Genomic DNA, 15,135 nt, shown 5'->3' on the forward strand with positions numbered 1-15,135 from the left:
CACATGTAATCCACCCAGATTTGTATTTAAGTTGCCACCTTAAGTTGAACCATTAGTTAACAAACTCACATCTATCATGAATACTCCCAAACCCAATCCAAGTCTACGAGCATAGCATAGGAATATAAGCAACGTAGAAGTAACTCCCAAGGTTTCAAAATAAACAGGTGCATAGGTACTACCTCAACTACTTCCCAAAACCCACAATTTAATCAGATCCTAATCATGCAAGTGTTTGAGGATTGAGCTGATGCAGTAAAACTGGGTAGTAAAGAGGTATGTTCAAAGTGTTACTTGCCTTGCTGATGATCCGCAAAACCTAGAGACTCGTAGTAGCATGCTTCGCACTCCGGGTACTCTATCGCAAACAAACAAGCCTACAATGAGCACTCAACTAGAAGCACAGGTAAAACTCAAATAATAGATCTAACCAGAACGTAAGAACTCCGATTTGCAAAAAGAATCAAACCAAACGAAGCAACGAAACTCAAACTGCGAAAGAAACAAGATCCATTTACTAATGTGGACTAAAGTCAAATTTTACAGTAGCAAAATCCTGTTTAAGTTGGTTAAACAGAAAGAGGGATTCGAGACAAAGATAAAATAAAACGAAAATCACGATCGAAAATAATCGCGAAAAACCTGAGAAAAAGAAAAACTGACGAACAGGCTAACGAACGACGTTCGCTATTTGTAACTAACGGGTGAACGACGTTCATTTAAACAAACAATGGATGAACGTCCGCAAAATAAACAAACCGATGGAAAAACCGATCTAACGAGCTAAACCGGAAAAATAAAAAAACCCAGGATTTTAACCGAAGAAAACCGACCGGTTAACGGCGGTCAATGGTGATCAGATCCAGCAGGCGACGGCGGCTCCGGCAACGGCGGGCGGCGGGAGGCGGCGGCGACGCGGCGGTGGGAGGCGGCGGCGGTGGCTGGCGGCGCGCTAGGGTTTGGGGCGCGAGGAGGGCTGGGCGGCAGTGGTGGGCTGCGGGGGCAGGGGGCGGCTTATAAGGAGGGGCCTGGGGAGGAGTCCGGGCCGGATACGCCCTGTAGGTCGGTTCCCCTTGTTTTTAAAATAATTCCGCTCAAAAAAACAAATAAAAGAAATACTAAATGGACTTCAAAAATCCTGAAATAAATTTTCCCCGTCCTCTAAAAATCTAACAGACAAGGTGAACATTTATTTGGGCATCTAATGCAATTTTGAAAACGCATATTTTTCCTAATTCAAATAAAATAGCGATAAAACTCCGAATAAAATCTTATTTGATTTTAATATTAAATTGCCAATATTTCTTTATTTTTGGGAAGTCATTTTATCCCCTCTCTTTTTATTTTCATAAAAGAAATATTCGAACAGTAAATAATTAAAATCGAACGATCCTCTTTTCAAAATTTGAGAAAAACTCAAATATGAAAATAACGAAATCTGCAACTCTCTCCGTGGGTCCTTGAGTTGCGTAGAATTTCTAGGATCAAACCAAAATGCAATAAAACATGATATGCAATGATGATCTAATGCATAACATTGCAAATTGGAAATTTGGGATGTTACACGACGTGAGTACGATGGTGATGAGGTTGAGCAGTGAAGCTCTTTCTCACCGGCGACGATGGAAGTAGCAGCGGCGCTAGGGTTTGAGAGCTCGAGCGAGGGAGTGAGGTCGAGCAGAGTAAAAACAAAGTGAGGAAGGGAGAGGGGTATTTATAGCCGAAGTGAAAAAACTGCTTGCCCGAGGAAATAGGACGAACATGCCCCTGACCCTTCTCATTCGCGTGACATGTGTCACCCATGTACTGAGAGGTGACGACCGTGTGTGATCGTGGGTGAAAAGGATAAGTATTATCGTGGAAGGTGTAACAGTTTGAGCGGTAAAGGCCGAAAATTCAAATAAGATAAGTTTAAAGTTTTGTTCGCCATTTCTTCAGCTGACAAGGACGCAGTGAAGATTTTGAACGAGTTTCAAATAGAATGCACATGAAGAATTTGTGAATAGACTAGATTGAGTTAAGCATAGAGGGGGAAAGGGTCCGATCACATTCACTCGGCAGAACAAGCAACTTGAAGAAATAGCAATAAGTGAATGTTGTAGAGGACATAAACTCCTATACATAGCAAATGAAGAAAAACGATGGAAATAGAGAAGACATTGCAAAGTTGAAGAAATTCAACATCGGAGGCAAAACTCAAATTGAAGATTTTCAACTTTTGTTGGTGGCGTGACCCACCGTATAAGAATGATGATTTCAGACACCGCGTACAATAGTCGTAGGGTTCTGAGAATCAGATTCTTCGTTAATTTCTTCACACTTAGAGTGTTATTCTTCATTGATTGAAGAAAAACGTTTCTTCATGTGTTGCACATCTAAGTTATCAATTTTGCATAAGTGTTAGGATGCGTGTCCTTTTCAAAGAACATTCAAAGATTCTAGGATATTTAGCTCACACCCCAACTTGCTAAATCTCTTCTCATCCAAGGGCTTAGTGAAGATATCGGCTAGTTGTTCTTCAGTCTTCACATGCTCAATAGAGATGTCGCCCTTCAACACATGATCATGAAGAAAATGATGACGAATCTGAATGTGCTTTGTCTTCGAGTGCTGAACTGGGTTATGAGCAATCTTGATGGCACTCTGATTGTCACAGTAGAGTGGCACATTCTTCACGTTGACGCCGTAGTCATTGAGAGTTTGCTTCATCCATAGCAGTTGAGCACAGTAAGAACTAACAGCAATGTACTCAGCTTCAGTAGTAGAGAGTGATATGCAGTTTTGTTTCTTTGAGGACCAACAGACCAAGGATCGTCCGAGGAAATGGCATGTGCCAGATGTTGACTTGCAGTCCACACGATCACCAGCATAGTCAGAGTTTGAATATCCAATGAGATCAAAATCCGAGCCCTTAGGGTTCCATAATCCAAGTGTCGGTGTGTGAGCTAGATATCGAAGAATATGCTTCACAGCCTTATGGTGTGATTCCTTCGGTGTAGCTTGAAATCGGACACACATGCAAACACTAAGCATAATATATGGCCTAGATGCACATAAGTACAATAAAGAACCAATCATGGAGCGGTATACCTTTTGATCGAAGTCAGTACCATTTTCATCAGTGCATAGATAGCCATTTGTGGGCATAGAGATTTTGACTCCTTTGCAATCTTGCATGCCGAATTTCCTCAGTACATCCTTGAGGTATTTCTCTTGAGATATGAATATGCCATTGCGCTGTTGACGAATCTGAAGACCTAAGAAGAATTTCAATTCTCCCATCATAGACATTTGATATTCTTCACTCATCATATAGGCAAATTCATCACTGTAATGTTGGTCAGTACAACCAAAAATGATATCATCAACATAAATTTGGCACACAAACAATTCACCATCATAAGATTTAGTGAAAAGAGTTGGGTTAAGTGAACCGGGTTTGAAGCCTTTCTTCATGAGGAATTCCTTCAAAGTGTCATACCACTCCAGTGGGGCCTACTTGAGGCCATAGAGGGCCTTATTGAGTCTGAAGACTTTGTCAGGATGCTTTGGATCTTCAAAACCTGGGGGCTGAGCAACATATACTTCTTCCTCAAGCTTACCATTGAGGAATGCACTTTTCACATCCATTTTATATAAGATGATATCATGATGGTTAGCATAAGCAAGTAATATGCGAATAGCTTCAAGTCTAGCAACAGGTGCAAAAGTTTCATCGAAATCAATTCCTTCAACCTGTGCGTAGCCTTGAGCTACAAGCCGTGCCTTATTCCTCACCACAAGTCCATTTTCATCTTACTTGTTTAGGTAGATCCACTTTGTGCCGATGATATTGTGCTTGCGAGGATCTGGACATCTTGCTTATTGTGGTAGATCCACTCAGGATACAGAAATGCTTCATCTACCTTAGTGCGCTCTGTGATAGAGATGAAAGCAAAGTGCCCACAAAAGTTAGATAAATGTGAAGCTCTTGAGCGTGTGAGAGGACCTGGAATGTTGATGTCGCTGATGATTTTCTCAATTTGCACTTCATTTGCAATGCGAGGATGAGCGGGTTGTCGTTGATCAGTATTTTCTTCAGCACCATTTTCCTCAGGTGCATCAACATGACGTTCTTCATGTTCTGGAATGACTTCTTCAGCAGATTCTTCGGTAGGAATGACATCCTCAGTAGCCTTGAACTTAATAGATTCCTCAGGAGGTATTTCATCGGTCACAGGAGGTAGGTGCTCTCTTTGTGAGCCATTAGTCTCATCGAACCGCACATCTACAGTTTCAACAACCTTGTGGTGATAGGTGTTGAAGACTTTGTAGGTGTGTGAGTCCTTACCATAACCGAGCATAAAACCTTCATGTGCTTTTGGTGCAAATTTAGAATTGTGATGAGGATCTCTAATCCAACATTTAGCACCGAAGAGTTTGAAATAACTCACATTGGGTTTCTTGTCGGTGAGGAGTTCATATGCAGTCTTCTTGAAGAATTTGTGAAGATATACCCTGTTGATGATGTGGGATGCAGTATCAATTGCCTCAGGCCAAAAGCGAGGAGGCGTCTTGTACTCATCAAGCATAGTGCGGGCCATCTCAACAAGAGTCCTGTTCTTGCGCTCCACGACACCATTTTGCTGAGGAGTATAAGGAGCAGATAACTCATGAGTAATACCAATTTCATCAAGATAGTCATCAAGACCAGTATTCTTGAACTCAGTTCCATTATCACTTCTGATGTGCTTGATCTTCACACCAAAGTTGGTTGAAGCCCTGGAGGAAAATCGTTTGAAGACTTCCTGCACTTCAGTTTTGTAAGTGATGATATGCACCCATGTATATCGATAATAATCATCAACAATGACAAAGCCATATAAAGATGCAGCATTAGTAAATGTGGCATAGTGAGTAGGGCCAAAGAGATCCATGTGAAGCAATTCAAATGGTCGAGTAGTAGTCATGATAGTCTTTGCTGGATGCTTGGCCTTGGTCATCTTTCCAGCTTCACAAGCTCCACACAAATGGTCCTTGAGGAATTTGACACCCTCGATGCCAATGACATGCTTCTTCTTCGTGGGCGTGTGCAGATTCCTCATGCCAGCATGACCAACTCATCGATGCCATAGCAAGCCTTCTGAGCTTTTGCAAGTAGACATGTAGCAGGTTGTGGTCCTATAGAGAAATCAAAAATATAAAAATCTCCTCTCCTAAAGCCTTTGAAGACTTTGGAATTGTCAGCTTCCATGATCACAACACAACGATACTTGCCAAATACAACAACCATATCAAGATCACAAAGCATTGAGATAGACGTGAGGTTGAACCCTAAGGACTCGACAAGCATGACTTTGTCCATGAGTCGATACTTTGAGATTGCAACCTTACCTAGACCCAATACCTTGCTTTTGCCTTCGTCAGCGTAGGTGATATGCTTCAGATGCGATGGAGATAAAGCAGAGTCCATCAATAAGCTCCTGTCACCAGTCATGTGATTTGTACATCCACTATCGAGGACCCACTCAGTGGCTTTGGGTTGATCATCCTGCAGATGAATTAGTGCAACTTACGAACTCATATACTTCATCAGTGAAGAATATGGTATCAATTTCATTAGATCAATTTCATCAAGCACTAGAATAGATAATGCAGTAGGAGCACGTGAGAAATGAAAATTCATTTCTTCATGATTAGCTTGCGTCCTTTCAAGCAAATTCAGGACTCCAGCAAATTTTTCAGACGATTAAGTTCGTCTGGAGACCTGACCCTGCATAAGAGGTTAGATCTTTTTCTTCACCACCCACATATGAAGGGGTGGCATAGAGTTCATCATTCTGCAAGCTCCATAAGAGAAAGGTGGCATAGATGCCAATCCATTTCGTTTCACATAAGAGGGGTTAGGGTAAGCATAAGAGTAAGCGGAGAAATTCTTCGAGGACTTATGAACATAATGATTTGAAGAATAATGCACATATCCATAATCCTTAGCACGATGATCCTCATATCAGGACTTTGATGCTTTTGAGGAATTTGATCCACATGAGGAGTTTGGTCTGTATCAGGACTTAGATCCATATGAAGAATTTGGTCCATATGATGAATTTGATCTGGGGTTCCTATTCTTCACAGGTGGTGTCATGATGAAATTCACCTGAAGATTTTCAAGGCACCTTTTGGGAACCCAGATTTTCTTCATAGGAGAACCGTTCCTGCAGTTAGTGCCAACATATCTAGCAAATAATTCACCATTCTGATTTTTGAACAGTTTATAATTGGAGTCAAATGACTCGTCAGAAGAATATGAAGATTCACATGTAAAGCCAAGTAAAGTCGATGGATCCACTGAAGGTCCCTTTGCAGCAACCCATGAGGTTTTGGGATACTGCTCAGGTTTCCATTAGGTCCCATCAGCATTGAGTTTCCTCTCAAAGGCAATACCCTCTTTCCTAGGGTTCCTGTTGAGGATCTGCTTTTTAAGCACATCACAAAGATCCTAATGCCCTTTGAGGCTCTTGTACATGCCTGTCATATACAATTCCTTCAGCCCTGCATCATCAGTGATACTAGCAATGTCCTCAGATGAGGAATTAGTGATAGCAGAGGCAGTTGAAGAATTTGCAGCAATGGAAGTATTTGAGCATTCAGGTGAAGAATTAGCAGTTTCACGTTCAACGCACTTCAAACATGGAGGAACAAATTCATCCTGAGTAGCGTTGATCTGTTGAGCAAGTAATGAATCACGCTCCTTCTAATGGTCTTCATAACTCAGTCTTAACTGCTCAAGATCTTGCTTTCTTTGAAGAAATTCATAAGAAAGCTTCTCATGATCAGATAGGAGAGTGTTATGATGACCTTGAAGATTGTCAAACTTGGACTGAAGTCTCTAAAGATTTTCAGTCAAAATTTTAGTGTGATCCATTTCCTCGCCCAACTTATCATCGCTTTTATCTAGCATGTTTTGAACCTTTTCAAGAGCCTTTTGCAGTTTCACAACAATCTTAGCAAGTTTAGAATAGCTGGGTTTGAGGTTTTCATCAGATTCATCCTCACTAGATTCATAGGAGGGATATTTGAGTACCTTTGAGCCTTTTGCCAAGAAGCAATAGGTGGGAGCGTAGTCCTCATCGCCGTCATCAATAGCGTTGGGGAGGTCCTTTTCTTCAGAGTTGAAGATGGACTTGCTAACGAATGCGGTAGCGAGGGCTAGGATCGCCACACCAGAGTCTGACTCCTCAGATTCCTCCTCTTCCTCATTTTCCTCAGATTCAGCCTCAGAGTCCATTTCCTTGCCAATGAATGCCTGAGCCTTCTTGGAGTTGCTCTTCTTGTGAGATGAGGACCTTGAAGACTTTGATGACAAGGACTTTGAAGATTTCTTCTTCTTCTTTGAATCATCAGAACTATAATCCTTGTACTTCTTCTTCTTTGATTCCTTTTCCCACTGAGGACAATCTTGAATGTAGTGTTCGGGTTTCTTGCATTTGTGACAGAGTCTCTTCTTGTAATCATGGGATGAGGAATTTGATCTCAAGTCACCACTGCTTGAGGATTTACCAAAGCGACTGCATCTTGAGAACTTCTGAAACTTCCTCACGAGCATTGCTAGCTCCTGGCTCAGTTCTTCAGGGTCACCAAGGCTGCTGTGAGAATCTTCACCTTCAGATTCAGACATTGCCTTGGCCTTCAGAGCCTGTGATCTACCATAACTTGGTCCATAGAGGTCTCTCTTCTCAGCAAGCTAGAACTCATGAGTGTTTAGTCTCTCGAGGATATCAGCGGGATCAAGTGACTTATAGTCTCCACGTTCTTGTATCATCAATGCCAAGGTATCAAATGAGGAATCAAGCGATCTCAGCAATTTTTTCACCACCTCATGGTCCATGATATCAGTGGCACCAAGTGCTTCAAGCTCATTTGAGATGTCAGTGAAGCGATCAAAGGTTTGCTGAACATTTTCATTGTCGAGTCTTTTGAAGCGGTTGAAGAGATTGCGAAGAACATCAACTCGAGAGTCACACTGTGTTGAGACTCCCTCATTGACCTTGGACAGCCTGTCCCAGATAAGCTTAGCTGTCTCCAAAGCACTCACTCTGCCATACTGCCCTTTGCTCAGATGGCCACATATGATGTTCTTCGCTTGAGAGTCGAGTTGCTTCAATCTCTTCACATCAACAGCGTTGATGGTAGGAGTGACAGAGGGGACGCCATTTTCCACAACGTACCAGAGATCATTGTCAATTGCCTCAAGATGCAGGCGCATCTTATTCTTCCAGTAAGGGTAGTCCGTCCCACCGAAGGTAGGACACCCAGTAGAAACCTTGATCATACCTGCGGTCGACATAACTAAAACTCCAGGTGGTTAAACCAAAATCACACAGAACAACAGAGTACCTTGCTCTGATACCAATTGAAAGTGCGTTGTATCGACTAGAGGGGGTGAATAGGCGTTTTTTATGAATTCTTCACTGAGGAATTTGCGGGTGAGGAAATTCCTGAGTGAAGAGCTACTTGCAGCGGAATAAGTACTCAGAAGTAAACATAACAGAACAAGAGCATGGTGTTCATGATGAAATGAAAGCAAGCAGAGTACAGAAAGTGTAAAAATGGGATAAACAGAATGAAGACAAACAGGCTGAAGAAATTGAGAAAGTCTTCAGCCAAAGTCTTCAAATAGATATGAACAAGCACACAATAGAGAGATGAGGAAATAGAAGGGTTGAGGAATTGGAACCACGTAGCTTGGTGAAGACAATGATTTGGTAGACCAGTTCCAACTGCTGTGATAGTTGTATGTCTGGTTAGGGCGGCTAGGTATTTAAACCTGAGAACACATAGCCCCGGACACCCAGTCCTGAACACGTAGCTTAGGACACTCAGTCCTCACCTTATTCCCCTTGAGCTAAGGTTACACAGAACTCTCCCAATCACTCGTGGTAAGTCTTCAGGTGACTTCCAAACCTTCACAGACTCGGTCACTCGGCGAGCCACAATTTCCTCTTGGATGCTCTAGACCATGATGCCTAACCGTCTGGAAGATGCACAGTCTTCAAAGGTAACAAGCGTCGAATCCACGTAGGATTAATATCTTCAGTGATGCTCAATCACTATGGGTTTGTAGGTGTTTTGGTTTGGGTTTTCCTCACTTGATGATTTTTACTCAAAGTCCTCGGAGGATGGGATGCTCTGAAATGACAAGTGTCAGTTTCTCTCAGAGCAGCCAACCAGCTAGTGGTTGTAGGGGCGGCTATTTATAGCCTAGGGAGCAGCCCGACATGATAAGACATAAATGCCCTTCAATGATATGACCGTTAGGTGGGTAGATATTTTGGGACAGCTGGTGCATAGCACATCAACGGTCAGAATTTTGAGTACAAATTCCTCAGGGCTATCATGTTCCTCACTGTGTAGGCAATCTGCACTGGCGAATTCCTAACTCCTTAGTCAGAACAAGTTCCTCAGAGACCAGAAGAACTTCGTCTCTGTCACTGAAGAAATTCGACTGAACTGTATGAGATTTCCAATGGCTTCAGTCGAAGGGATTGGTAGATGTAGGACTTGAGTTGAGCATCACTTGGAAATTTTTCCTTAGTATTTCCTCGACCCCCTTTAATAGTACGGTGTTTCCTATGACTCAAGAAAGAGAAAATGAAACTACGAAAACAAAAGTCTTCACGCTTCAAGTTCCTTGAATGAATACCATGTCTTTAGGATCACACCAATTTCTTCACGTTCAAAGTCTTCAGAAAGTCTTCAGAAATCCAAAGTCTTCAGTCGAAGAACTTCATTTTTAGGGGCTGACTTTCTCTGTAAATATCAAACTCCTCATAGACTTGTAGACCTGTGTACACTCACAAACGCATCAGTCCTTTAACCTAAAGTCTTCCATACACCAAAATCACTAAGGGGCACTAGATGAACTTACACATGGAGACTCTCTATATGAAGAAAATGGTGCTACTTTGAAGCACAAGTGTGGTAAAGGATAGTAACATTGCCCCTTCTATTTTTTCATCATTTTTAGAACAATATCATGAATTACATCCCCACTTTTTCGAGGACTTCTACTTGTGAGCTGCGTATGATTTCCCCGGAGAGGACAGGATGATGCAGTACAGTAGAGATAAGTATTTCCCTCAGTTATGAAACCAAGGTTATCAATCCAGTAGAAGAACTAAGCAACACCCACTACTAGGGAAAACCTTATACACAGAATCTTAGCAGCACCGCGGTACAAAAAGAGGCGCTACCGCTAACTTTCAGTAGCGCGGGTTCAGAACCCACGCTACTTCTACTCAATTAGCAGTAGCGCGGCCTAGCCGAACTGCGCTGCTACTAAAATCGACCGACAGTACCCACCAACCTAGGTTTAGCAGCAACGCGCTTCTGCCACCCGCGCTACTGCTAAAGTAATAGCAGTAGCGCGCTTTTTTTCTCGTCACTACTGCTAATTTTGAAACTGGCCACATGGCGGGCCCCTCTTAGCAGTAGCACGTGCCCAGGAAGCGCGTTGCTGCCAAAGTAATAGAAGTAACGCGCTTAACCTCCCGCGCTACTGCTAAGACGCAGCATAATGCCACCTTTTCCCTCCCCCACCCCTCCTCCTCCCCCATCTCCTCTCTTCCTCACTTTCCCCTACCTCCCACCTCCTCTCCCCCTCACTTTGCTTCTTCCTCAATACTTCTCCCCCATTACTCTCCCTCTTCTACCTACCTTTCTATCTCTTTTTACTCCTAGCTAACTACACCACCTCCATTAATGCATCTCCTTTCTCTTTTTCCTTCCCCCTCCACTAGTTGAAGTTGTCTCCTCCCAAATTAGCTAGCGAGGTAGATGTAGCATTTAGTGAAGTGACCTATGTGCCCCCTAACTAGATCTAGCTTTGTCAAGAAGAGATTTGTCCACTTTTGGTCTCCCTACTACATTATCATCTCCGCCGCATGGTCGATCGATCTCGAGATAGAGGTGTGATTAAAAATTCATGCTTTTGCAAGAATGGAAATATGTGTATGTGTGTGCGATATGATAATTGGGCGATATGATGGCAATTGTGTGTGTGGCATGAGTTGACGCCGAATTGTGTTTGTGAGTTGCCTATGTGAAAGTACATGTAGTCCCCATGTGTGGTTTTGGTAATTGATGACAATCCTAATGGACTAATGTTTGCATTGAGTTATACATTTGAAGGAAAGTTCCATTTCCAATGCATGAAGAATATTGGATGAACTAAAGGATGTTTGTTCCATGGTGATGCAAGAAGGAGATAGAATGGATTCGAAATGAATGCCATATACATATTGTTGTGCATGCATCAAGGCTTATGGGTTGAACCATGATGAATCAAGATATTGGGAGAATGATTAAAGAGAAAATTCTACATATGCTTGAAGATAGGATCAATATGAGCTCATATGTTGAGTCATGGATTATTATGTCTTGAAGCAAGTAATTCAAGTGAAGAATTCATTGTGCCTCTCAAGATACTATGTTGGAGCATGAGAACGAGAAAATGATGTCCAATATGATATTCAAGGAGAAACTTGATATGGTCATGGTGAATTGAGATATTGGTTATTATGTGTAACACCCTCGATGCGACTATAGCTCCCACGTGTCGAGGCACGACTTAGAGACATAATCGCATTGAAGGTATATGTCGCAAGTTAGGCAATCTTCACAACATCCCATGTAATATGATAATAAAAGGGGAGATAACATAGTTGGCTTACACTCGCCACGTCAATCAAGTACATAAATAACATTACATCATCCAAACACTCATGGCCCGACTACGGCACCAAAATAAAAGATAACCCAACATGCGACACGGTCCCAAACACCCCCAACTGGGCACCACTACTGATCATCAGGAAAAGAAACATAGTATCGTTGAGAGTCTTCGTCGAACTCCCACTTGAGCGCAAGCGCATCTCCTGGAGCGGAATCATCAGGCCCTGCATCTGGTGTAATGGTAATCTGTGAGCCACAGGGACTCAGCAATCTCGCACCCTCGCGATCAAGACTATTTAAGCTTATAGGTAAGGCAAGGTAAATATGTGGAGCTGCAGCAAGCGACTAGCAAAAATGGTGGCTAACTTATTCGCAAAAGAGAGCGAGAAGAGGAGGCAAAGCGCGAGTGATAAACTAGAGAGCAACCTGTACAAACATTACTCCAACACCGTGTCCACTTCCCGGACTCCGCCGAGAAGAGGCCATCACGGTAACACACTCAGTTGATTCATTTTAATTAAGTTAAGGTTTAAGTTATCTACAACTGGACATTAACAAATTCCCATCTGCCCATAACCGCGGGCACGGCTTTCGAAAGTTCAAATCCCTGCAGGGGAGTCCCAACTTAGCCCATGACAAGCTCTCACGGTCAACGAAGGAATAGACCTCCTCCCAAGACGTTCCGATCAGACTCGGTATCTCGGTTCTTCAAGACAACTCCGACAATGGTAAAACAAGTCCGGCAACACCACCCGCTATGCCGACAAATCCTGATAGGAGCTGCACATATCTCGTTCTCAGGGCACACCGGATAAGCTAAGCATACGGGAGCCAACGCAACCCAAGTTTCCAAGGGACGGCCCCGCACGGTGCTCTAGGTTGGACCAACACTCAGAGGAGCACTGGCCCGGGGGGTTTAAAATAAGATGACCCTTGAGTCCGCGAAACCCAAAGGAAAAGGCTAGGTGGCAAATGGTAAAACCAAGGTTGGGCATTGCTGGAGGAGTTTTATTCAAGGCGGACTGTCAAGGGGTTCCCATTATAACCCAACCGCGCAAGGAACGCAAAATCCGGGAACATAACACCGATATGACGGAAACTAGGGGTGGCAAGAGTGGAACAAAACACTAGGCGAGAGGCCGAGCCTTCCACCCTTTACCAAGTATATATATGCATTAAGATAACAAGATAATATAATGATATCCCAACAAGTAAATAAATGTTCCAACAAGGAACGGCCTCCAATATTCACCTGCAACTAGCAACGCTATTAGAGGGGCTGAGCAAAGTGGTAACATAGCCAATCAACGGTTTGGTAGGACATGGTGGGTTAGAGGTTTGACATGGCAATTTGGGAGGCTTGAAAGCAAGTGGTAGGCATCGTAGCATCGGCATAGGAAAAGAGCTAGCAAACTAGCATAGCAAAGATAGTAGTGATTTCGAGGGTATGATCATCTTGCCTGCACAATTGTCAGAGTTGACTGGATCCTCGAAAGAAAACTCAACGGGCTCCTCGTTAGTGAACTCGTCTCCTGGCTCTACCCAAACAAGACAAACAAGCAATAAGGACACAATCAACCGTGTGCAAGGAACAAACAATATGATGCAAGGATGATATGCTATGCGGGATGCGATGCGGGATGCATATGCAAGATATGACAGGAAAAACAAGAACCTGGCCTCAACTTGGAAATCCAAGTGTGCCACTGGAAATATGAGATGAAATCGCTTGAAAACAATATAAAGAACGCCGGAATCGGAGTTACGGTTTGGAAATGGCAAGCAATTCAAATATGACACCGGTCTGCGATTTACAGCAAGTAGCCATCTAAATGCAATGAAATGAACATGCTACAGCACCCAAACATGACAACAAAATACATGGCAGGGATGCATTCATGATGCTTAACAAAAGTCTAGCACTGAGCTATGCCTAATTCATCCATTAACAGGTTCAAACAAGCATGGCAAAAATGCATATGACAAACAGATCTCAGACTTAGTGAAATTAACACTTGTCTGGAATTTCAGATCAGGTAGCACTCTTCGGAGCAACAAAACTATATGCTACAGGACCTGAACATGGCAAAGTAAAGCATGGCATGGAGCTACTCAAAGAGCTTAACAAAAATCCCTTAGTGACCTTGAGCCAAAAGGGATCAGAAAATACAATTGCAAGCATGTGAACATAGCAAAAACATAATCAGTTCTCAGACTTAGTGAAAACTGGCACATGCTGAAACAGATATCAAGTAGGCATGTTTACGAGCTCGATGCACTCACTACGGAGCAAGTCATGATAAGCTAAGCATACACCCATAAAGAATACACAAAATTCAAGCTAGACATGGAAAGAACAATAGCATAGCATGCACGGATCAACTACAACATCATCAACAAAATTGCAAACAAGTTGACAATCTGCCCAGAGTCACAAAGTAGCAAAAGTAGAGCTCGATTGACTCAAGCTAGGGTGCTCCAAAATTGCAAACAAAGACATGGATGGATATAGCACTACAATATTAACAAAACATCCTTACTGATCATCCTCAAAAGAGGCACGGATCACTAGGAAACAACATGAACATATGGCCATATGAGATAAACGGGTCAAGGACTTAGTGGAAATGCTAAGCCCCTGAAAACAGAATTACCAAGTGCACCACTTTGCAAGCTTGTCCTAGTCACCACACACATCACAAAAATACATGGGTTGCACTTCTGGAAAGATGGCAAAACCCTTAACAAAACATAGGTAGAGCATCAGGGCATATCATGCACACATTAATCATGGCAAAAATGAGAAAAAGCTAAATAGAGTAGCAGATCTGACAATTATCTCAAGTAGCCCTCTTCTAACAGCATTTCAGGCATCAAGATGGACTCAAATGAAAATGATGCAATGGAATGAAATGATGTACTCTCTGAGATGAACATTTTGATATGCTATATGCATGAATCGGAGCTACAGACGCAAAGTTACGAGGCTATGAACATGAGCACATGAAACAGAGAATCTCCGGGACTTAGTAGAATTTTTCAACCTCCGAATCTAGGGTTTGACGATGGCACGCGAACCGAGGCGGCGGCGCACGCACTCCGGCGAGTCGGTGGTGGCCGGGGCCAGTGAGGAGAAGGCCGGGGAGGTCGGGCGGCGGCGGATCTGGTCGCTCCTCGACCGGATCTGGCCGGAGGAGGGAGGCGAGGCCGAGGCCGAGGCGGCGGCGTGATCGGCGAGGCGCGGCCGAGCGGCGGAGGTCGGCGATGACGCCGTGGCGGCGGCGGCCGGCGACCGGGCATCACGGGGAAGAGGACGGCGGCGCGGGCGAGCTCCTCTGGCCCGTGCGCGGGCGTGGGCGGGCCGGCCATAGGCCGCGGCGGGCCCGCGCGGTGCGGCGAAGTGGGCACGGGCGGCGGCCAATG

This window comes from Triticum urartu, chromosome 3A (genome assembly GCF_056163025.1).
Source record: "Triticum urartu cultivar PI428250 chromosome 3A, HENAU_Tu73, whole genome shotgun sequence".
NCBI classification, from domain to species: Eukaryota; Viridiplantae; Streptophyta; class Magnoliopsida; order Poales; family Poaceae; genus Triticum; species Triticum urartu.